Source organism: Emys orbicularis, chromosome 12 (genome assembly GCF_028017835.1).
Source record: "Emys orbicularis isolate rEmyOrb1 chromosome 12, rEmyOrb1.hap1, whole genome shotgun sequence".
NCBI lineage: Eukaryota > Metazoa > Chordata > Testudines > Emydidae > Emys > Emys orbicularis.
The window spans coordinates 46516237-46539308 of NC_088694.1; the positions used below are offsets into that span (position 1 = coordinate 46516237).

The window sequence follows — 23072 nt, forward strand, 5'->3', positions numbered from 1 at the left end:
AGGTGTTTGGGTGCCTAACTCCCATTGAAATCAGCAGGAGCCTGAATACCGGTGAGGATCTGGGCTCTAGCTCTTCCCTCCAGGAGATCTCAAAGTGCTTTATAAAGGGTGGTCAAGATCATTAGCCCCCAATGGGAAAACTGAGGTACAGAGCTGGGTGTTGAATTGCCTAAGGTCACCCAGCAGCAGAGCTGGGAACAAAACCCTGGAGTCCTGAGGTGCAGGCTGGTGGTCCCACTACTAGACCACACTGCTTCCCCACAACTCACAGCAGCTCAGTCAGTCAGTCCCAGGTGCTGTGGCCCTCCTACCCCCTGCACCGCACTGCTTGTTAATTTCAACTCCCATCTTGTGTCTTCTGTAATCCATATAGACCTGATAAAAACATCTCCAGTGCTGAATTCCCTCCTGACCTCGGTTATCTGGGCCAGTCACTGGGTCCACTAGGGCAGGGCAGGTCTCTGGTTACAGGGTGTGGGGCTGCAACACCTACAGGGCTGGAATTATGTCCACCCCCAAATCGAGGACCGTGGAGCAGATACAGACAGAATTGATCTGTGTGTCTCCACACTCCCCTCCATCTGGCTCTCTCTGTCTGGTATCAGGGGCGGTGATGGCCAGCACTCCCCAGTACCGGGCAGTGCCGTGTGGCTGATCCCTGTCTGGCTAAAGGTCAGATTTGTCTGAGCCAGAAACATGAGAGAGATTCCCAGAGTTACTCTCAGATGCCCTGGGTCCCCCCACCCCGACCTGCTGCATTATGAGATCAACGTTCCTTCGACATATTCATCTATTCCAAGCCAAGAAGTTGCCAATGTGCTCATCCTGTCTGACCCCTGGGTAGCCCCAGTCCTGGGATGGCCCTGAGCTAATCCTGTCTCGAACTAGAGCAGAGCTGTTAGAGAAACGTCCTGGATTGAGTATCAGAGGGGTAGTCGTGTTAGTCTGAATCTGTAAAAAGCAACAGAGGGTCCTGTGGCACCTTTAAGACTAACAGAAGTATTGGAGCATAAGCTTTCATGGGTGAATGTCCCCGATTGAGTTACACATCGCCAGGGACAGAGAATCCAGCCCAGCCCTTGGAAGAAACATCTCCGTGCCTGATCTGGGCCCAATCACCAAAGGGATTTGAATGGGAAATTCCCAGACAATGTCATTCAGATCCCCTGGGCTGGGCGCTCTGGCCTGCGTGGTATGGGAGGGCAGAGATGGTCTGATGGCCCATCCTGGCCATCAGATCTCCGGCTCTATCAGCATCGCACCGTTGACATGATAGAAACCTTTTCACCTTCACGGCGTTTCCATCTCTGTATTCAGGGCAATTCCCGTTAAACAGTCTGTCTCCATCGGTGTAAAAAACACCAGGGGGTTCTCCCACATCTTGGGAGGGGAGACCCCCTAACCGCTGACAGTTACACTGCGGATTGTTGCTCTGCTACACCCCACTCACCCCAGCTGGGGATCTGGCCCCATTGACACCAATGGAGCTATGGCCCTTTGACCCTAGCTTGGTGAAGTGGCAGGGAATGGGACATAGGGCCTTTCCCCTCTAGAGGCCGCCATCTCCCATCTGGCCGCAGGGAAGAGAACAGGCTGGCTCAGTGGGTTGTATTGTCGCAGCCTCATCACGGTACGTGTGAGAGGCCCTTCTATCACTGATGCCTTGAAGTGCAGTGTTTGGTCTCTCTGACCTCAGCCCCTCCCCCTGTCTCTCTCATGGTGGGGGGAGATGTGAGAAGGATCAAAGGGCTGGGTTACCATCCGCAGCTGAGAGGAGTTCAGGTTAACCACAGCCCCCACTATAATAGGCAGGGAGAGACTCTAGTGTCTCTGGTGTTAGCAGGGAACTGATGTCCCCTAGCTCAGCACCAGATGTTCATGGAGACAGAGGCTGCTGGGCCCCAGCTGGGTACAATGGGGCATGGACCAGCCCCAGCTGTGCAGGGCTCCAGGTGCTGAACATCCCCAGAAGATGCCCAGCTGTGCAGACTCAGCTGGTCCTGACCCTCCACCTAGCCCATGCGGGGAACTCTCCAGAGAGCCACATGTCAGAGAGTTTGACACTGAGCTTTCCTGTTCCCCACCCATGTTTGTAAATGCCCGGGGCTGTGTGTGAAACACCTTCCCCTTCCCTGCTCTGCTGCAGAGGATGCTGCTGCTACTTCAGCTCCCTGTGGCCATTCTCCTGCCCCCCAGGGCTCGGGCTGGTAAGTATGGGGGACCTCATAGGGAGCACAGCCTGCCCATGGCTCGATGGAAGGGCCTGAGGCTGCTTCCCCAGTACAGTAATCCTGGGTGGCTCAGCTTCTCCTCGCCATCTCCCCAGCCCCCTCGTGGGGTGCCCCACGGCCGAGGCATCTGTGGGCCAGTGAGGTGGGGAGTAGAGGGGGGGAAGCTGTTTCCACTGATCTATGGGGATCCTGTCTGCATTAGGGAAGCTTCCCACCAATGAACAGCAGCCCCTGATCGTGTGTGTGACATCCCCTTGAGGCCACATGCAGGATAACAACTTCCTACTGCTGCTGGCTAACAGCCTCGCACCTTTAGCTCAAGGACTGTGCTCTAGGGCTGGGGTCAACCAAAGAGCTGGGAGGCCATTGCATCAGCTCCTATGGGAGCCCACCCAGATTTGCAGCCCCGGGTGGAGACCGGCTCTTCCTGCACCAGAAGCCAGCACAGGCGTGCTCCGAACGCAGCTGACTCCTCTGGCCATCTGTGCAGGGCACAGCGACCTCGGGGCTGCCCTAACCTGTCTGTGCCCCAAGGGGCCATTCTGGTAGCTGGGCAGAGCTGGGCACCTCCAGGGCTTGGCATAGATCTGCTTCCCCCAGTTGTATGCTGCTGGGGGCCCTGCCAGAGAGATTGCGCTGACAGCTGATTAATGGGGCGGGTGTTGCAAGGGCAAGGTGGGTCTGGAAAGACCAAAACTCCCATGGCCGGTGGGTGAGGGGCAGGTCTGACCTGGGACATGTGGGGCAGGATTACAACAGTGCTCTAGAACCACTGGTCTCAATGGGATTCTCCAGTGACCTCAGTGGGGTGGGAGGGGATTGTCAGTGATCTCCACATTATCTGGGCCGAGGGGCTGATCCAGGAGGAGGGGGCAGGGAAACTGGGCTGGCTGGGTTGAGAGGCTGATATGGGGCAGCAGAGAGCTGGGTAGAGGATGAGGAGAGGGATAGGACAGAAGTCCTTTGTTAAACTCTCCAGCCTCATGTTGTCCCAAAGCAGGTGAGTTTTTCCCCTCCCTGTCTCTCTGCCAGGGGAGATCATTGGGGGATGTGAAGCCCAGCCTCCCTCCGGACCCTACATTGCCTTTGTGAAAATAGGGATAGAAGGAAGTGGTGGAGGGTTTCTGATTAGTGAGGATGAAGTGGAGAGCCAGCCAGTCTCTGTCCTGTGGCTGGCCTCTTGTCATTTTGGGCCAGAAATGGCTTGAGGCACTGTTGTGCTGGGTACAGAAGGTGTCGGCAATAGAGATCCTGATCTGCTGCTCCAGGAATGGTATTGTAACCCCCTTTGAGCCAAGCAGTGAGTGGAGGGCTTGCAGGATGTTTCCATTAGGAGGATAAATTGCTGGTGGCATTTGGCATATTCTTTCATGCAATCCTGTTTATTTACAAAGAATGTCCAAATTCCTGTTTCTCTGAATGCAGTCAGAATTAAACAAGTGACTGTTTCTTTACTCCAAGTCCCAAGCCTCTTTCAGCCAGCACTGTGGCCAAAAGCTCTCTCCCCAGGCTTTAGCGCAGAGTCACACTTCACAGGCTTCTTTGGATGTGCCTGGTGCCTTCTCTGGCAACTTCTCTGGTCTTTCTGCTGCTTCTGTCAGACAAGCACAACTCCACCAGTCAATGCCCCACCCCATCCCCTGTGTTTACTACCTCAGTCCCTAGGGAAACCCCTTGGGTCACACGGCTCAGTTTGTACTCCTCTGATGTGCCTGTGGTTATGTCTACATGACACAGCCTGTATCAGCCCAGCGCTCTAGAGCTGATGCAGCGTACTCTGACAAAAAGGATTTTTCGGATGGTTTGAGAACACCACCTCCCCAAACGATGTCGACAGTGGTGTTCTTCCATCAACAGAGCTACCTCAACACTGAGGGGTTGCCAGAACCGCTATGTTGGGCAGGGATGTGAGGCACATTTGAGATGTAGGCCAGGCCTGTGTGATGGGTGGTGATTCTAGTCATTCAGCTTCCTCATTACATAAACAAGCATATAATGCCTTCTGTGCATTGATCCTGAGGCAAGACAGCTGTTAGACCCACCTACTTTAACAAGGTTAATGACCCAGAACTGTATCTACAGTATTGGCCTGTCTGTAGCACCTGCATCCCCTTGTATTTCACAGTACCATCACTGGGCTGCTGGGGGCCCACAATGTTGAAATAGATGAACTGGGGAGGCAGAATCTCTGGGAACATTGCCGAATCTCCCACGAGACATATGAAAATGACATCATGTTGCTGCAGGTACCACCCCCATCAGATCACCCCGACTCCAGTGGCCTCACACTGCTGCAGGTACCACCCCCATCCCATCACCCTTCCCTCAGTGACCTCACACTGTTGCAGGTACTGCCCCCATCCTATCACCACACCCCCAGTGGGCACATGGCATCACAGTGTTGCACAGTTGTCATGGGGATGCCCCACCTGGTCCCATCTAGCCGCATCCCCCCAGGACAGGATCCATCCCACAAGAGGAGTTTGATTTCCCTTCTCTCTCTCCCCCATCACAGCTGAAGCACAAGGCCAATCTGACCCAGACTGTGGTCACCATCTCCCTGCCCCAGCGAGAGGTGAAGGAGGGGGCTGTTTGCAGTGTGGCTGGCTGTGGCCAGACTAGTAGCAAGACAAATACCCAGCCATCCCCGACGCTGCAGGAGGTGAAACTGAGGGTCATGAGCAAGGGTGTGTGTTTGTCTCAGCCATATCTGCAGAACACCCCATCCAGTATGCTGTGCGTGGAGGACCCCCAGGAGAGAAAGGCATCAAACTCTGTGAGAATTTGCATGGAGCGGATAACGGGGTTCCCTAGCTCGTAACTTTCTACCATGTTTGATCACAATTCCTACAGAGGGCAGTTCACCTACTTACCAGATCAGCAGCTCACCTACTTACCAGATCAGCGGTCGGGGTCACCAGTGTTATCAGTTGTTGGCTGTGTGTGTGTTTGCTGTGTGTACTGCACCAGCTCTAGACAAGTAGTCCATACAGCAGATTTCTATCAAACTGTCCAAGAAGACCACAGACTCGGTTCAGTGGCGAAGGCGCTCAGCCAGGTTTATTGCCGACAAAGCACGGTATTAATGCCGTATATGTGCTACAGGTACACTAACACATGTATGCCCGAGACAAAGGACTCAGATCAGTGAGGAAATTTCTGCTCCCCCCTCAGCTGAACAAGGACACCCCATCTGTGACCCCTCTTTTATACACTGATACAAACAAGTTACGTATTGCCCCTCTGCTGTGGTTAGTTACCCCCCTTTGTTGTGTCCCTGTTGGTTCGCTCAAAACATCTCTATCCATCACCCTGTCATCCTGACCTTATCTATAGGAGAGATTGCTGTGTCCATGTATCATCTTCAGGGAGTGTGTTTAACATGTATTGGGGGTCTTTACCTTGTATTGGGATGTTCCAGCATGATCCTTCTGGAATGTATTTATGTGGATATTAGTGCCTAGGAGTGCTTGTGTTTTTGACATGCCAGCTCTGTGCTTGGCAAGTTCATGTATCAGATAGGAAACTGCAAGCAGACATCTGCTTGGTTACAGGGCTTCACTTTTGCCTGTAGCCTGACTCTTGCTAACTTTATATTTACCTCAGCAGGGCCTGACTCTAGCTCAGGCCTTAGGCCTTACACCAGGCCCCTTATAGCAGGCCTCATGTCTCAGGATCCCTCCTTCTATTACACCCTCCATGTCCATCCACCCCTTCTATCTATCCCTCCCTTTCTCCCTCCCCATCCACACCCTTCTATCAATCCATCCTGTCATCTGTTCCTCCTGCTCTCCCTATGCATTTGAAAGTCTCCATCCCTGCCTCCCACCTCCTCCCTCCATCCATCCATCCATCCCCTGACAGTGTTACCCGTTGCTGCAGCCTCAGCCCTCTTGGTGCCTTAACCTGTGTTTGCTTGTTAATTTCACTCCCTGTACTTCTTCTGCTGGCATCAATGGAGTGTAGTGACATTCAGCCTCTGTCCGTGTTTAATTCCTTCCAGGGCCTTTAGAACTGGCTGCTGCTATCACACACAGACAGGCTGGGATGTTCAAAGCCACCTGCAGAGTGAGGTGTCTAAATCCCATGGACTTTCAGTGGGGTTGGGCCCCTAACCACCTGACCCCCCGTTACAATCCTCAGCCCATCCTGTCAAGTGCTGGGGCTCAATCCCATGGAAGCTCAGCGCCCAGCATCTCCCAATGGGGGGATATGGGGATATTTTCAGATGCACTGAACAAGCAATGGGCCCCCCCAGGATGTATGGCCAGGAGCAGGTAAATACTGGAGTCCACTCGGCTCCTCTCTCAGTGCAATGGGAGCAGCTCCTCATGGGATCCAGCCTCACACTACATAGCGACTCTTGATATGAGGGTGGGTGGGAAATGCTGGGTCTTTCCCCTCTTGGGGTGTTGGCTCCAAACCAGCCCCAGGACGAGGAATGGCTGGCTCCGGGCGGAGGGGGGAGGGGAGGGATTAAACACGAGGCCTTTCCCCTCTAGGGGGCACTGGCTGCAACCTAGACCCATGGTGAGGGACTGGCTCAGGGGGGTGGGGGAGGGGACATGGGCCTTTCTCCTCTAGCTCCCATCCAAGACTGGCTGGCTCAGGTGGGCTGAGAATCAGCTTCATTGTTTCTGTCCCCATCCCCAATTCGGGTGTCTGTGGGAAGTAGTGCTGTCACAGACGGGAGGGATCTGATCTCCCTGACCCAAGTCTCTCTCCCCAGCTCACACCCACACTGCAAGGGAGGGTGAGGAGCTGAGCCAGATCAAGGGGCCGGGTTTGCGTCAGAAGCTGAGCTGAGTCTTGGTCAAACCACCGCTCCCACCACAACAGCAACAAGCCGGGGTGAGAGCTCAGAGTCCGTTATTAACTGCTGAGCCACCTGCCCCAGCTCCGCTCCAGATGTGCGGGGTACCCCGGAGTGCACAGCTGCCAAGGGGCAGAGCGGGGTCCCAGCTAGGTGTGGCCACAGCTGAGCCTAGCACAAGGACAGGCAGCCCCCAGCTGGGCAGGGCTTTTGGGGCAGAGCAGTGTGTGGGGGGGGGGAGGATGGCGCAGCTGGGCCTGATCTCACCTCAACCCAAGCCTGTGTGGTGCGGTTTCTAGGAATGGAGACGGCCAAGGCCCCACCTGGCAGTTGATAACATCATCCTTAGGTGTCCCCCCGACTCCCATCTCTGCTCTGATCCAGGCACGTGGAGGGAGACGCCAGCAAAGCTGTGTCAGTGAATGTCTCAGCCCTAGCCACATACTCTACCAGGCACATGCACAGAGCCTGGGGTGGGGGAGGGGGAGGGAGAGGGAGAGGGAGGGCTTCATGTGTAAGGTGCATCAAGGCTCAGCTCCACCCCAGATGTGCATGGTTCCAGGCTGGGCCAGTGCCCAACTGTGGAAGGCACCAGGCCGCAGAGGAACCTTCCTCCAACTCCTTCACCTGGATGCTGGTTGGGGGCTGCGGGTGGGGCGTTGCTTTGTAAGACACCAGGCAAGCGAGTCCGTGAGCTTGCGGCTTGTGTTGGTCCCAGCTGGACACAGCAGCCTTCCTGGTGCAGAGAGAGGCTGAGATGAGGCCAGGTTACCCACAGCCTGGCCCCTCCTCCTAGCTGCAGAGCTACTTCCCCCCGCTCAGCAGGGCTGCAGGGCACTGCCCAGGGTGAGCGCAGCCCTGCAATGCCCATGGCCCCACCGCAATGGACTCAGGCTGAGAGACCCCAGATAGTGACTCCCCTTTTCCACCCTCCGCACCCCAGGTGGTGTGTTGGGGGGGGGGGGTGATGTCCAAGCGCTGAGACCCACTAACACCCCCAGAGCACATGGTCTTGAGGTTTCCTGCCTTGCATCCCCGCTGCTCAGCCAGGCCTGTAACCCATCCCCCAGGCAGATGAGCCCCAGCTGCGCCCTGACAATGCTGCTCCTACTCCTGTTCCCTGAGGCGCCGGCTGGTGAGTGGGGGGGGGCATAGTGGCCCCCATGTGCAGAGCACTTGGGGTTCAGGGCCCCAGATCTGCACAGCCCCAGCAGGTTGCTTTCTGCTAGCTCTGCAGAGTGGCTGGTGAGAGACAATCCACGTGTGAACTCCTCCCTGGAAGGATCCAGGGGCTGTGGTTTACCCAGGGCCGGCTCCAGGCACCAGCTTAACAAGCAGGTGCTTGGGGCGGCCAAGGGAGAAGGGCGGCACGTGCGGCAATTCGGTGGCGGCAGGTCCCTCGCTCCCTCTAGCAGCGAAGGACCTGCCGCCGCCGATCGCGATCGCGGCTTTTTATTTTTTCTTCGAATTGCCGCCTCCGATCGTGATCGCGGCTTTTTTTTTTTTGCTTGGGGCAGCAGAAATGCTGGAGCCAGCCCTGGGTTTACCCTGAGCAGACCGTCACCTGGGGGGACCCAGCCCCTCCCCTTCCTTCTCCCTTGGCCAGGTCTATAAGTGACCCCATAGGCAGACGCATTGTCTCCTTCCCCAGACTCCCTCTGAGGATGCTGCTGCTGCTGCTGCTCCCCATGGTGTTTCCCTCCTCCAACCCCCCCCCCCCAGGGCTCAGGCTGTTGAGTATATGGGGAATAGGCTCCCCAGCCCCATAGGGAGCAGAGCCTGGCACTATCAGAGGTGTCTGCAAACCCAGGCTCCTCCCCAGAGTCAAATACTTCCACCAGCGCTATCAGTGTGTCCCCATCACCCAGACGGGGTGCCATGGGACCTGGGGGGCTATCAGTGTTTGCCCAGGATGCAACTGGCGAGCCTCAGGGCTGTGCGGTCTGCAGGTGGTTATCATTGTGTGCCCAGGATAAAGCTGAGATGCCCCAAAGCCATAGGGTTTGGGGGCATCGGTGTGTGCCCAGGACACAGCTGGGGAATTGTGGGGTCTGGGGGCAGGGAGCTAAGGGGTGAGGGTGAGGGGGGGTTGATGCTACCATAATAAATCCCCTGAGAGGGAACTGACACACAGAAACTCAATAAGGGCTGATGTGAACAGTCAACTTAATAAAGAGATCTTGGAGTCATTGTGAATAACTCTGAAAACATCCACTCAATGTGCAGTGGCAGACAAAAAGGCTAACAGAATACTGGAAATCATTAGGAAAGCGATAGATAATAAGATAGAAAATATCATATTACCTCTATATAAATCCACGGTACACCCACATCTTCAATACTGCATGCAGATGTGGTCGCCCCATCTCAAAAAAGATATATCGGAATTGGAAAAGGTACAGAAAAGGGCAACAAAAATGATTAGGGGTATGGAACTGCTTTCATATGAGGAGAGATTAATAAGACTGCATCATTTCAGTTTGGAAAAGAAACGACTAATGGGGGATATGATAGATGTGAGGTCTATAAAATCACGAGTAGTGTGGAGAAAGTAAATAAAGAACTAGGGGTCACCAAATGAAATTAATAGGCCGCAGGTTTAAAACAAACAAAAGGAAGTATTTCTTCACACAGCGCACAGTCAACCTGTGGAACTCTTTGTCAGAGGATGTTGTGAAGACCAAGACTACAAGGGGGGGTCAAAAAAGAACTAGATAAATTCATGGAAGATAGGTCCATCAATGGCTGTTAGCCAGGATGGGCAGGGATGGTGTCCCTAGTCTCTGTTTGCCAGGAGCTGGAAATGGGGGACAGGGGATAATCACTTGATGATTACCAGTTCTGTTCATTCCCTCTGAAGCACCTGGCATTGGCCGCTGTTGGAAGACAAGATACTGGGCTAGATGGAATCATTGGTCTAACCTCGTATGGACGCTCTTATGTTCTTAACTCCTAGACAGGAAATGCAGACTTGTGCTACCTGCGTGGTTAGAGCAGGAGCAGCTGGGAGCCAGGACTCCTGGATTCAGTTTCTGGCTCTGGGAAGGGAGTGGGTTCTAATGGTTAGAGGGTGGGGACAGGGGCTGAGCATCAGGACTCCTGGGTTCTTTTTCTATTTCTACCACACTCTGCACCAGTGATCTGGAGTGAGTCATTTTCCCATTGTGCCTGGATTTCCCAGCGTGTGAAACGGGGACAAGGATCTGTCCTGAGTCTACGGAAACTCTGTGGACAGGGCCGGCTCCAGGCACCAGCCGAGCAAGCTTGTAGGAGGCGGCATGCCGCCCAATCCTAGGGTGGCACGGCGGCTTTTTTTTTTTTTGGTGGTGTTCCGCTCCAGCCGCCCTATAGGGGGCAGCGGCGCAGAGGACGGGAGCGCCCTGCAGCAAGCCCGGCAGGGCAGCCTGCGTCCTTTCCTCCCAGGCGACCGGAGCAGCGCAGAGCTCTCCCAGCAGGCGGCGGGGCCGCGGGGCCGCCCCCCTTCTCTCTCTCTCCCCCCCGCTTCCTCCCCCTCCCCCCGCTAGCCGGGGCACATCTGCAGCGCAGGGAGTCCCCCTGCACCCTGGCTCCGGCCGCGCCACAGGTTGTTTTTTTTTCTTGGAGCGACCAAAAAGCCAGAGCCGGCCCTGTCTGTGGATCAGGATTTCTCACTGTTTCTCTGCAGTGCCTGGCACAATGGGGGCCCTGATATCAGTTGGGGTCTGTGCAGCGCCCACCACAATGGGGACTCTGATCTCGGTTGGGGGAGAGGTACACCAGTTGGCTGAACTAATCCCCTCTCTTGGCATCTATACCAGGGCAGATCATCGGGGGATGGGAAGCCTGGCCTCACTCCAAACCCTACATGGCCTTCGTGAAGATATAGACAAGAGTAAAAGAAGTAAACAGGTGTGGAGGGTTCCTGCTCCGGGAGGACGTGGTGGTGACGGCAGCTCTTTGTAACTGCAACCCTGGGTAAGAAATATAAGATCCCCTCACTCTGAGCCAGCTAGTCCCCTGCCCGGGGGCCAGTTCAAAACTGCACCCCCACACACACAGCAGGGGAAAGGCCCTGGACTACTGGCTTGTGTACCTTCATCCTGAGGGCCAGGCAGTGTCTCCACCCACCCACTTTAACGATGTTAACGATCCATGACTGTACCCACAGTATTGGCCTGTCTGCAGCACCTGCATCCCCTTTATCACAGCATCATCACCATGCTGCCGGGGGCCCACAGCATTTCAATAGATGAACCAGGGAGGAAGCATATCCAAGTATGTCAACGAATCCTCCACCCAAAATAAAAAGAGGAGACAGATGAAAATGACATCATGCTGTTGCAGGTACCACCCCCATCCCATCCCCCTATCCCCAATGACCTCACACTGCTGCAGGCACTGCCCACATCACCCTGCCTCCAGTGACCTCACACTGCTGCAGGTACCACCCCTGTCCCATCACCCTGCCCCAATGACCTCACACTGCTGCAGGTACCGCCCCCTCCCATCACCCAACCCCCAGTGACCTCACACTGCTTTGAGGGCTGCAGCTGTCACATGGCCATACCCCTCTATGGCCTCCTCATCACTCCTCTCTCTCTTTCCCCCTCCCCTGATCCTTGTGTCCTTTCCCACTTTCCCCTTGGAAGCTTGAACACCTGGCACAGATGAATGGCCGGGTGAAACCCATTAAGCTGCCAAAGGCAAACCAGAAAGTCGAGCCAGGCACAAGGACTTACTAGCTCAGATACTGAGAAGGCTTCAGATGTGCTGATGGAGGTGGAGTTGCCAGTGAAGGGGGACAACTTCTGCAGGCTTTACTTTGGCAGAGAGTATAACTATAAATCAATGCTCTGTACTGGGGATATGGGAGTCCTTGAAGGAACCTTAGAGGTAAATCTCCTTTGGCCTTGGATGGTTCTAATTCTCAGGGAGCTGTGATGGGGCTGGGTTTGGGCCTGGGCCTGGGGGGACATTTGCTGGAGAAGTACATAATGGGAGTGAGTGGGCACATCTCCTAATAGCTCGGCCCAGGGGAGTCACCTCCATTGTGTCTCACTATAAAGACATGGGGAAAGTGCTCCGTCAGATGTTCCTCACCCTGTTCCTTGTTTTCTTTTGAAGGATGATTATGGGGGGGCCCTGGTGTGTGATGGGGTGGCCCAAGGCATTTCCTCTTGGAATTTTCATGCTATGTCCCCTCCTGAAGTCTACACAAGAGTCTCCCACTTTGTCCCCTGGATAGAGAAAATGATGAAAAAGCTATCGCATTCAAGGAGAGCTTCCCAGCTCCTCTGCAACTTCTGCTACTCTTCAGGGATACTAGGCTCCATTCCCCATTGGCCTGCCCCTCATGATGTGGTTGGCTCCAGGATAAAGATGATCTAGACCTTTAGTGGCTATTGACATCCTCTTGCACTGGTGCACGAGAAAATCTTCAAATGATGAATCCCAAAAGCTCCTCCACCCGAAGGTAAATAGATTATAACTCAACCTTTTTAAAGAAAATCTCATAGTTTCATGATTTCTGGATACTTGGGATTGGCAGCATTGGTTAAATCATCTTTTTCTGTCAATTAGTTAAACCAGTGCAAAATCCCACGTAGATGGACGATTGATTTGTCTCCATTTACTTTGTGTTGTCCAAATGAGCAAGTTGCTTCTGTGTAACCTAAGGTGTGAATTTAAGTTGGTTTCGTTAAATTGGTGCAGATCCTCATGTGGACATTCTGATTTTGGTTTAGCTAAATCATTAGCAAACAGGTTTCAGCTAAACCAAAATAAGCCACTTGGAAACCAAAATTCACAGATCCATAACTTTTAAAGCCAGAACATAACAAACTGGGCCAAACTGGGTCAGACCAGTGGTCCATCTAGCCCAGTGTACTGCCTTCCAACAGTGCCAGATGCTTCAGAGCGAATGAACAGAAAAGGACAATTATCAAGTGATCCATCCCCAGTTATCCATTCCAGTTTCTGATAGTCAGAGGTTTAGGGACTCCCACAGCATGGGGTTGCAACCTTGGCCATCTTGGCTAATAGCCATTGATGGAACTATCCTCCATGAACTCCATGAAGGGACTGTTGTCCTCATTCAGTCTGACTTGCTGACCCCCCCCCCCCCCCACACACACACACACACAACTTCCCCAGCATCCAAGCACCCACACCGTGGGTTTAAAACTGATTAAAGTCAAGTTGTGGCCACTTTCCCATGTAGAGAAGGCCTCCCGAGTGCTGGATAGACCAATGACACCACTTTTAAACTGATGTGGGTCTGTGTTATTATTACTAGCATTGGTTATTTCTGTTGTGGGAGCCCGAGTCATATCCCAGGACCCCAATGCACCAGGCGCTGTAGACGCATAGAACAGAAAGACTCTCCCTGCCCCAAAGTTCTTAGTTTAACTCACATTGAGCCGGGGAGCGTGCTTGCCCCTGAACCACCTGAAAATGAAATGATTGATCGCTAGGCCCTCGTTCTTTCCATCCCCTCCCCCACCACACTATGCCTACTGGTTCTTTTTGCTCTTTGCTTTGTACCCCTGGTGTCTGGGCTGATTCCCCGCTCTGGCACTTTGAGTGCAGAAGGTGGGGGCCCACAAGGACTTTAAAAAAATAATACTTGCCACTCCGGGCTTCTGTTATACTCCCAAGGGTACATATGCCCCTGACCTTGGGTTGTAGTGCTGCCACCATCCAAGTGCAGAACGCATTTGAGAGCCCAGGAAGCCGCCCTTGGGAATTCCTTCCTGTGGGGTACCCTCAAGGCCTTTCACCCTCCTCCGGGAACAGCCGAGAAAAGGAAAAGAAAAAGAAATCAGCTGTTGCCACCAGCTGAACCTGGAACCCTCTGTTCCTCTTAGTAGCTAATGAATAACATATGCACAGATCCCTTCACTCCTAAGGCACAGGAATCCAATCCTGTTCTTAAAAAAGGTAAATGTGATTAAAAAAAGAAAGAAAACACATCTGGAAAATCAGGCTGTTGCTAGATATTAAAAGAGCAACTGAAAAGGATAAAACACAAAGAATGGCCTTCTTGGGGTCCAGCTTAAAGGTTACAAAAGAAACCAAAAGCATCTGTGTTTAGGACAGAGGAATCCACAAACCCAAAATAAAGAGATAAACCTGATCGCGTCTAACTAACCATTTCCTGTTCTACTTACATATCTGTAGTTCCAAATGAGTAATTTTAGGTATGAATATTGATGAATTTTCATACCTGGCCCAAGCTTCTTACAGCATAGCTGCTGCTCTGTCTCTCCAGCCCAGAGAACAACAAACAGCCCCAGAGGGGAAGTTTTTTTCCCAATTTTAAAAGTTTCTAGTCTTCCCATTGGCTCTTTTGGCCAAGTGCCAACTCAATTCCTCTTACCTAAGCATGTCAGTGAGACTTCTTAACCCTTTACAGGTAGGGCAAGTAGAGAACAGCTGCTAAGAAGGATTTTTATAGCTAACTGACTGGTTGGGTGTCCATAAAAGGGTGCTACCTTCCCCACCCCCACCCCCTCATTTACCACACCCTGCAATGAATAAAAATGAAGGTAACAAACTCCAAGGGTTGCCTTCCTGGGAAATGAATGAACTCCCCAAGCCTCGAAATCCAGAGTAGCTGCTGCATTGCTGATGGGGAGGGGGAGGGTCAGGCCAAATTTGAGTGAGTGGCGCTGTGACCCCATGTGCCAGGAGGCTATGCCCAGAGTGGGGATCCAAGCCCAGCCAGCCCCGGAGGACAGGAGCTGTGGAACTGTTGGGCGGTCTGTCTCTGTGTGACCCAATCCCCTTGACATCACTCCCCCTTGCGGGTGGAATTGATTTGCTCCATGGGACATGGGTGATCAGGCCAGGTATTCGAGCCATAGAGCCACTATGACTGTCTGGCCAGGAACGGCCAACCCCGCTGAGACAGAATACCACCGAGAAGAGGCAGCTGAGCACGGGATTGTATCAAGAGAACAAAGAGCAGAGGGGTCTGGGGTCTGTGTTAAGATGAGCAGGGTTCACAGACACAGGGGAGCCCATGTGGGGACAGAGAGACGAAGGGACAGGGAGCAAGAAGGAGCAGGACGGCGTGGGTTTTGTCTCTCTGTGCTGACCCAAGCACTTGCAGATGCTCTGTGCCGGGTGACTGATCGATGGTTCCCTTGTTTTGAACAGGCAGCCAGATGTCACAGCAGAGAACTGTACCCTATGGGGGGGATAACGTCTCCCTTAGGAGTCTGGCTTGGCTGTCCTCACGGCAGGGAGCTATGGAGAGAGACATGGGTCGCTGCTTCCCCAAGGCCAATCTCAGAGTTGTGGAGGCCACAGGCTTGCCCCTGTGAAGCTGGATGGGTCCTTGAGGTCCAGCACGCTCAGGGAGTCACTGCCAGGAGACAGGGTACAGGCTGGGACGTGGACTAGACCCTGAGTGTCTGTGATAGATGCACAGATGTTAAGGCCAGAAGGAACTAGTATGACCAGTCTGAGCCTGCATAGAACATGTCAGAGAATCCCCCCCCACCCATCCCATTGAGTTCTGGCCTCAGCCCAGGAGCTAAATCTCTCCCCACTGGAGCTGGCTGTTCTATTTTATACCCTCAGTCCCATGTGCTTGGGGAGCACAAGTCCAGGCATGTCTGAGGGCCTTGCTGAGTTCCCAGGCAAGGTTGAACAATTCCCCTGATGTGGCCCCATGCAGGTGAATCATTGCATTGTTGTTCCCTTGCTGGACAATGGCTGTTGATGGGTTGTTTGACACCCCGCCCAGGCGTTGGCTACTTTCCTTGCTGTTGTCTCTGGGGAGCTAATATCTGGCCGATACCCCAACTTACAGCATGTTTTACTGAAAGCCATACTACACAATCTCATAACTTCATACGCATTAATGATATACATATTTAGAGAGAAAAAGGACTTTCACCAGATCGTAACCTTTCCCCTGATACCTCACATGACATGCTTTATATGCAAGATCACAATTATATGTAAATGAGAGATATGGGGGTTACAGGGCACTCCCCCAAGGTATAGAATGTCAGAGCAGGATCACTCTCCCTCTTACACAAGCATAGAATTTTCTCTGGAATTCCATAGGCCTGCTACAAATGTGGATCATTTTATGTCCATTACCTTCCTCAAGGGTTTGCTACCATTAAAATTCCTAGCTCCAGAGTTTCAATGGCTGTCTTAAAAAAAAGATCCTTCACCAAATCAGAGAGCAGGAATGGGGTCATGTGGCTCAGATGCCGAACCTATCACCATATAGTGTGGCTAGTCGAATTAAACAGCCCATGACAACAGCACATTGAAAACTGAAATGATTGTGTAACGAACATTGAAATTTTGAATATTTTATTTTTTGAACTGGACTCAACTTTTATTTGTTTTCAGTATTTTCTTTTCTTTTTTTTCCTCTTTCCTTTCCTCACACACAAGTATTTAATGATGTGTTATTTATTAGTTATTATTTTGATACTGACTGGTGGTCAGAAAAACCCAAATGGAAGAAACCTGGAAAGCATCGCTGAGATATACTGGGACAAAATGAAGAATTGTGTATTTCCAGATATTTGGAAAATATTGAAAACGGACACCTGTTTGAAAAACAAATGTCACTTGAGGGGAGAAAAAAGCCATTTCTTGAACAAAACCATCTTGTTTAAACAATGTGTGCTTCCTTTTCCTTCACTGATCTGTAGAGAGGATGCTGCATGTGCAAATGATCCAGGGTTGTGGGAGGATATTGGGGTGCGGGTGGGGTGAGGGGAAGCTGGGTTGAGTCATAAACAAAATTAGTGCAGAATCAGAAAGTCTAGTCCCAGATCCTCAGAAGTGTTTGGGTGCAAAACTCCCATTGAAATCACTGGGAGCCTAGATACCTTTGGGGATCTGGGCCTCTAGCTCTTCTGTTCAGCAGATCTACAAGGCAGTTGAGATCATTAGCTTCAGATGGGGAAACTGAGGCACAGAGCGGGACCATGACTTGCAGAAGGTCACCCAACTGCAGAGCTGGGAACAGAACCCATGTGTTGTGAGGCGCAGGCTGCTGTTCTAGCTACTAGGCCACACTGCTCCCCAACTCATAGCACCTCAGCCAGGTGATCCTAGGCCCCCAGTCCCTCAGCCCCTTCACCATATTACTTCTTAATTTCACTTCCTGTCTTGTATCAGAGGGGTAGCCGTGTTAGTCTGGATCTGTAAAAAGCAACAGAGAGTCCTGTGGCACCTTTAAGACTAATAGATGTATTGGAGCATAAGCTTTCGTGGGTGAATGCCCACTTCGTCAGACGCATGTAATGGAAATGTCCAGAGGCAGGTTTCATGCATATTTATACCTGCCTCTGGAAATGTTCATTACATGCCTTCGTGAGTGTTTAATTCCTTCCAGGATCTTTACAGCTGACCACCGCTATCACACACAGCCAGGCTGGGATGTTCAAAGCCACCTGCAGGAGTGAGGTGTCGAAATCCCATTAACCTTCAGTGGGCCCTGGGCCCCAACATCCTGATTCTTCTTTACAAGCCTCAGCCCATCCTGTCACATGCTGGGGCTCAATCCCATGGAAGCTCAGTGCCTAGCATCTCCCATTGAGGGGATATGGGGAGATTTTTACAAGGACCGAACATGCAATGGGCTTCCTAGAACATATGGCCAGGAGCAGGTACACACTGGAGTCCACTCAGCCCCTCACTCAGTGCAAATGGGAACAGCTTCTCTTGGGATCCAGCCTCTCTCTACACAGCGACCCTTCATGGGAGGGTGGGTGGGGAATGGGACAGGAGCCTTTCTGCTCCAGGGAGTGCTGGCTCCGATCCAGCTCCAGGGTGGGGACTGGCTGGCTCAGGGGGTGGGACCTGGAGCCTTTCTCTTCTGGGGGGGAACCAGCTCCCATCAAAGACTGGCTGGCTCAGCGAGGTTGAGAATCAGATTCAGTATTTAAGGACCTCCTCCCCCAAATCTGGAGGCAGCGCTGTTACAGAGGAGGGGATTTCGTCTCCTTGACCCATGACCCTCCCCCCAGCTCACATCCCCTCTGCAGGGGAGGGGGGCTGTTAAGAAGGATCAAGGGGCCCCCACCGGAAGCTGAGCTGCATCTTGATAAAACCACGGCTCCCACCACAGTAGCACCAAGCCGGGGTGAGAGCTCAGATGCTGTTATTAGCTGCTGAGTCACCTCCCCCAGCTCCGCTCCAGATGTGCACAGTACCCAGTGGTGCGCGGCTGCTGGGGGGCAGAGCGGGGTCCTAACTAGGTGTGGCTCCAGCTGTGCCTGGCACCAGAACAGGCAGCCCCCACTGGGCAGGGCTCCAGGGGCTCAGCTATGTGAGGGTGTGACCCAGCTGGGTCTGATCTTCCCCCCAGCCTGTGTGGTGGGGTTTCCGGGAACGGAGACAGCCGAGGCCCCCCCTGGTAGGTGGAAACATCACACTGGGGTCTCCCCCTCCCCCACATCTCTGCTCCGACCCGGGCGCCTGGAGGAAGAGGCCAGCAAAGCCGTGTCAGCGGATGTCTCAGCCCTAGCCACATGCCCCACTCGGTGCATGCATGGAGCAGAGGTGGGGTGTGGGGGGGTTGCTTTGCAAGTCACCAGGCCAGCGAGTCGGTGAGCCTGCAGCTTCTAAAGGTTCCAGCCAGACACTGGAGCTTTCCTGGTGCAGAGAGATGCTGAGATCAGGCCGAGTTAACCACAGCCTGCACCTCAAACTGGGCCCCTCTTCTTAGCAGCTGAGCCACTTCCCCCCCCCCCCCAGCTCAGCAGGGCTGCAGGGCACTGCCCAGGGTGAGCGCAGCCTGCAATGCCCATGGCCCCACCAGAATGAACTCAGCAGCTGAGTGGCTGCAGATGGTGATTCCCCAGTTGGAGTGATAGGGGGTTCAAGCGCCGAGACAGCAAGACTCCCACTCAAGGCCCTTATCACATGACCCTGAGGTTTCCTGCCTTGCATCCACTCAGCCGGAGAACACACCTCCCATGCAGATGCCCCCCCACTGGACAGTGCTGCTCCTACTGCTGCTCCCTGGGGCTCAGGCTGGTGAGGGGGGGCGGCATCAGGGCGCCAGATGTGCACCTCCTCCAAGGCATACAGGCAGGGCCAGATTAACTCTTCTGTGGGTCCGGGGCTATTAGATTTGGTGGGGCCCCTGTATAAAAGTATTTTTCCTAATTTAAAACAAAATGATCACATGGGGGGGCAGAGGCTCGGGGCTTCCCCTAAGCTCTGGGGTGAGGCCAAAAATCAGGGGTTCAGAGTGCAGGAGGGGGCTCCAGGCTGGGGCAAGGGTTGGAGTGCAGGAGGGTGTGAGGGCTCCGACTAGGGGTGCAGGTTTTGGGATGGGCCTGGGGCTGAGGGATTTGGGGTGCAGGAGGGGGCTCAGGGCTATGATGCAGGGTTTGGGTGCGAGTTAGGGTGCGAGAGGGGGCTCAGGGCTGGGGCAGGGGTGTGGGGAGCTTACCTGGGACAGCTCCCATTAGGGGTACAGCTGGGCTCAGGCGGTCTCCTTGCCTCCCCTGGCCCCACGCCACTGCTGGAAGCTACTGGCATGTCCTTGGCTGAGGCCCGGTGGGCGGACAGGTGGCTCCGCGCACTGTCCTCGCCTCCAGGCGGCTCCGCGCACTGTCCTCGCCTCCAGGCACCGATCCTGCAGCTCCCATTGGCCGGGAATCACGGCCAATGGGAGCTGCAGGGGCAGCGCCTGCAGGTGAGGGCAATGTGTGGACGGACCTTCCCTGATCGCAGCCCAGCGGGGAGGAACGGCAGCGCACGGAGCCACCTCCCCTTCCCCTGTCAGGCAGGGCCTGATAATGCAGCAGAGGCTTCAGTGGCTGCAGCCCAGGGCCCGGGCTAAGGAGAGCCCTGCAAAAAGATCTGGACTTTTGGTGGCCTAGATATATGTTCCTGGGTCCCCCCTTAGCCCAGAGCTGCAGCACCTAAAGCCCCTGCGTTAATCTGGTACTGGGTACAGGGTCCCAGATATGCACAGCCCCCAGGGATGCAGGGTCCTAGATGTTTCCAGCCCAGATATGCACAGCCCTGGCCAGATGCTTTATGCTAGCTCTGCAGGGCAGCTGCTGATTGACTTACCCAACATGTGAACCCCTCCCAGGGGGCTGTGGTTTGCCCTGAGTCAAACATCACCTGAGGGGGCAGCCCCTCTGTCAAGGTTCCTTCCCCACTCTGAACTTTAGGGCACAGATGAGGACCTGCACGAGAAGCTCTAAGCTCAATTAACAGCTTAGATCTGGTCTGGCTGCCACCACTCCCAAGCACTAATTCCCTTCCCTGGGTAGCCTGGAGAGACTCTTCACCAATTCCCTGGTGAACACAGATCCAAACCCCTTGGATCTTAAAACAAGGAGAAATTAACCATCCCCCCTCCTTTCTCCCACCAACTCCTGGTGGATCCAGATCCAACCCCCTTGGATCTAAAAACAAGGAAAAATCAATCAGGTTATTAAAAAAGGCTTTTAATGAAAGAAAAGAAAGGTAAAAGAAAACCCTCTGGGAGAGATTAGCATACCAGCTACTCTCACAGACAACAGATTCCAAACACAGAGGATGTTCCCCTGGGGCAAAAACTTGGTACACAAAAAATACCCAATTTGATGATTCCTCTAATTGCACAAGACAAGTTACAAAGAAATAAACATAAACCTATTTATTCCCTTCACTAATACTCACTACTTGATAAGGGGCTGAATTCTGGAGCTTTCCTGCTCTGGTCAAAAGTGAAACTCAACAGACAAAGGGAACTTCCCTTTGAACCATCTTGTCCTCCCATTGGTTCCTCTGGTCAGGTGTCAGCTAGGCTAGGTGAACTTCTTAATCCTTTACAGGTAAAAGAGGAATTAACCCTTAACTATCTGTTTATGACACCCTCCCTTTCCTTCTCCCCCAGCCAGGTCTATAACTGACCCCAGAGGCAGACGCATCGCCCCTTTCCCCGGACTCCCTCTGACAATGCTGCTGCTCCTCCTGTTTCCCAGGGCTCCTGTTCCCTCCCGCCCTGGGGCTGAGGCTGGTGAATACATGGGGAATAAGATCCCCAGCTTCAAAGGTGCTGATGTTATCGGATCTGTCTGCAAAGCCTGTCTCCTCCCCAGAGTCAGATGCTTCCCCCAGAGCCATTAGTGTGTCCCCAGCACCCAGCTGGGGTGCTAGGGGATTGGGAGGGAGGGTGGTGTGTGCCCAGGACACAACTGGAGAGCCCCAGGACCATAACGTCTCAGGGTGGTATCAGTGTGTGAACAGCCAGTGCCAGGACAGGAAAGGAAGATCTGTACAGCCTGTGTGGTTAGAGCGGGGGGGACTCCTGAGTTCATTTTGTAGTTCCACCGCACACGATGGCAGTGATTTGGAGTGAGTCACTTTATCTCTTTGTGCCTGGACTTGCCAGTCTGTGAAATGGGGATAAGGCTGCTTCCTTTAAATGCCCTGGGGCAGGGATTCTGTGCAGCACCTGGTGCAATGGGGCCCTGATCGCCCTCGTGGCGCTTGGCACAGTGGGGGCCCTGATCTCAGTCAGAGTCTCTGCAGTGCCTGGCACAACAGAGCCCTGGTCTCAGTCAGGGGAGGGGTTCACCAGCTTGCAGAATTCGGGGCCTGAACTAACTTTTTCTTTTGGGGGCTCTGCCAGGGGAGATCATTGGGGGACAGGAAGGCCGGCCTCACTCCAGACGCTACATGGCCTTCATGAAGACAGAGACAGAAGGAAAAAGAGCAAAAGGTTGCGGGGGATTCCTGATCTGGGAGGATGTGGTGGTGGCGACAGCTCATTGTAACTGCAGCCTGCGGTAAGAAATGCAAGATCCCCTGTCCCTGAGCCAGCCAGTCCCTGTCCTGGGCCATTTCAAAGCTGCCTCCCCCCACTCCCCCTGAGCACTGGCTTCTGTACATTCATCCTGAATCCAAGGCAGTGTCTACACACACCCACTTTAACAAGGTTAACAACCCTGAATTGAATCCATAGTATTGGACTGTCTGCTGCACCTGCATCCCCTTGTATTTCACAGCAACATCAGCGAGCTGCTGGAGGACCACAACATTGAAATAGATGAACCGGGGACGCAGAAGATCTGGCTACATCGCTGAATCCCCCACCCAGAATACAATGACAAGACAAATGAAAATGACATCATGCTGCTGCAGGTACTGCCCCCATCCCATCACCCCCATCCCCTGTGACCTCACTCTGCTGTAGGTACCACCCCCACCATATCACCCAGCCCCTAGTGACGTCACACTGCTACAGGTACTGCTCCCATCCCATCACCCTACCCCCACTGACCTCACACTGCTACAGGTACTGCTCCCATCCCATCACCCTACACCCAGTGATCTCACACTGCTGCAGGTACCATCCCCACTCCATATCCCCACCCAAACCTCACATTGTTCCAGGTACCGCCCCATCCCATCATCCTGCCCTAGTGGGCATATGTCATCAGAGAATTGCACAGTACTCATGGGGATGCCCCACCTGATCCCATTTTACCTGAAATAACGGCTATCACACACAGCCAGGCTGGGATGTTCAAAGCCTTCTGCAGAGTGAGGTGTTAAAATCCCATTGACTTTCAGTGGGAGTTGGGCCCCTAACACCCTGACCCCCTTTTACAAGCCCCAGCCCATCCTATCAAGTGCTGGGGATCAATCCTATGGAAGCTCAGCGCCCAGCATCTCCCAGTGGGGGATATGGGGAGATTTTCAGAAGCACCAAACATGCAATGAGCCCCTGTAATACGTATGGCCAGAAGCAGGTACACACTGGAGTCCACTCAGCCCCTCCCCCAGTGCAATGGGAGCAGGTCCTTATGGGATCCAGCCTCACACTGCACAGCGACCCTTCATGTGAGGGTGGGTGGGGAATGGACATGGGGCCTTTCCCCTCCAGGGGGCTTTGGCTCCAATCCAGGCCCAGGACAGGGAATGGGTGACTCCAGGGGGATGGGAAATGGAACACAAGGCCTTTCCCGTCCAGGGTGCACCAACTCCCATCCAGTATTTGCTGACTTGAGAGGGGGTTGAGAATCAGATTCACCATTTCGCTCCCTGGCCCCAATCCA

General features: G+C 53.6%; 2 pseudogenes; both read left to right on the top strand.

Moving 5' to 3' along the window:
* The first annotated feature begins 2149 nt into the window (after nucleotides 1-2149).
* LOC135886338 (granzyme B-like) lies at nucleotides 2150-12411 on the top strand (annotated as a pseudogene).
* An 8556-nt stretch (nucleotides 12412-20967) lies between these two features.
* Nucleotides 20968-23072, top strand: part of LOC135886339 (mast cell protease 1A-like) — a 59410-nt pseudogene continuing 57305 nt past the window's right edge.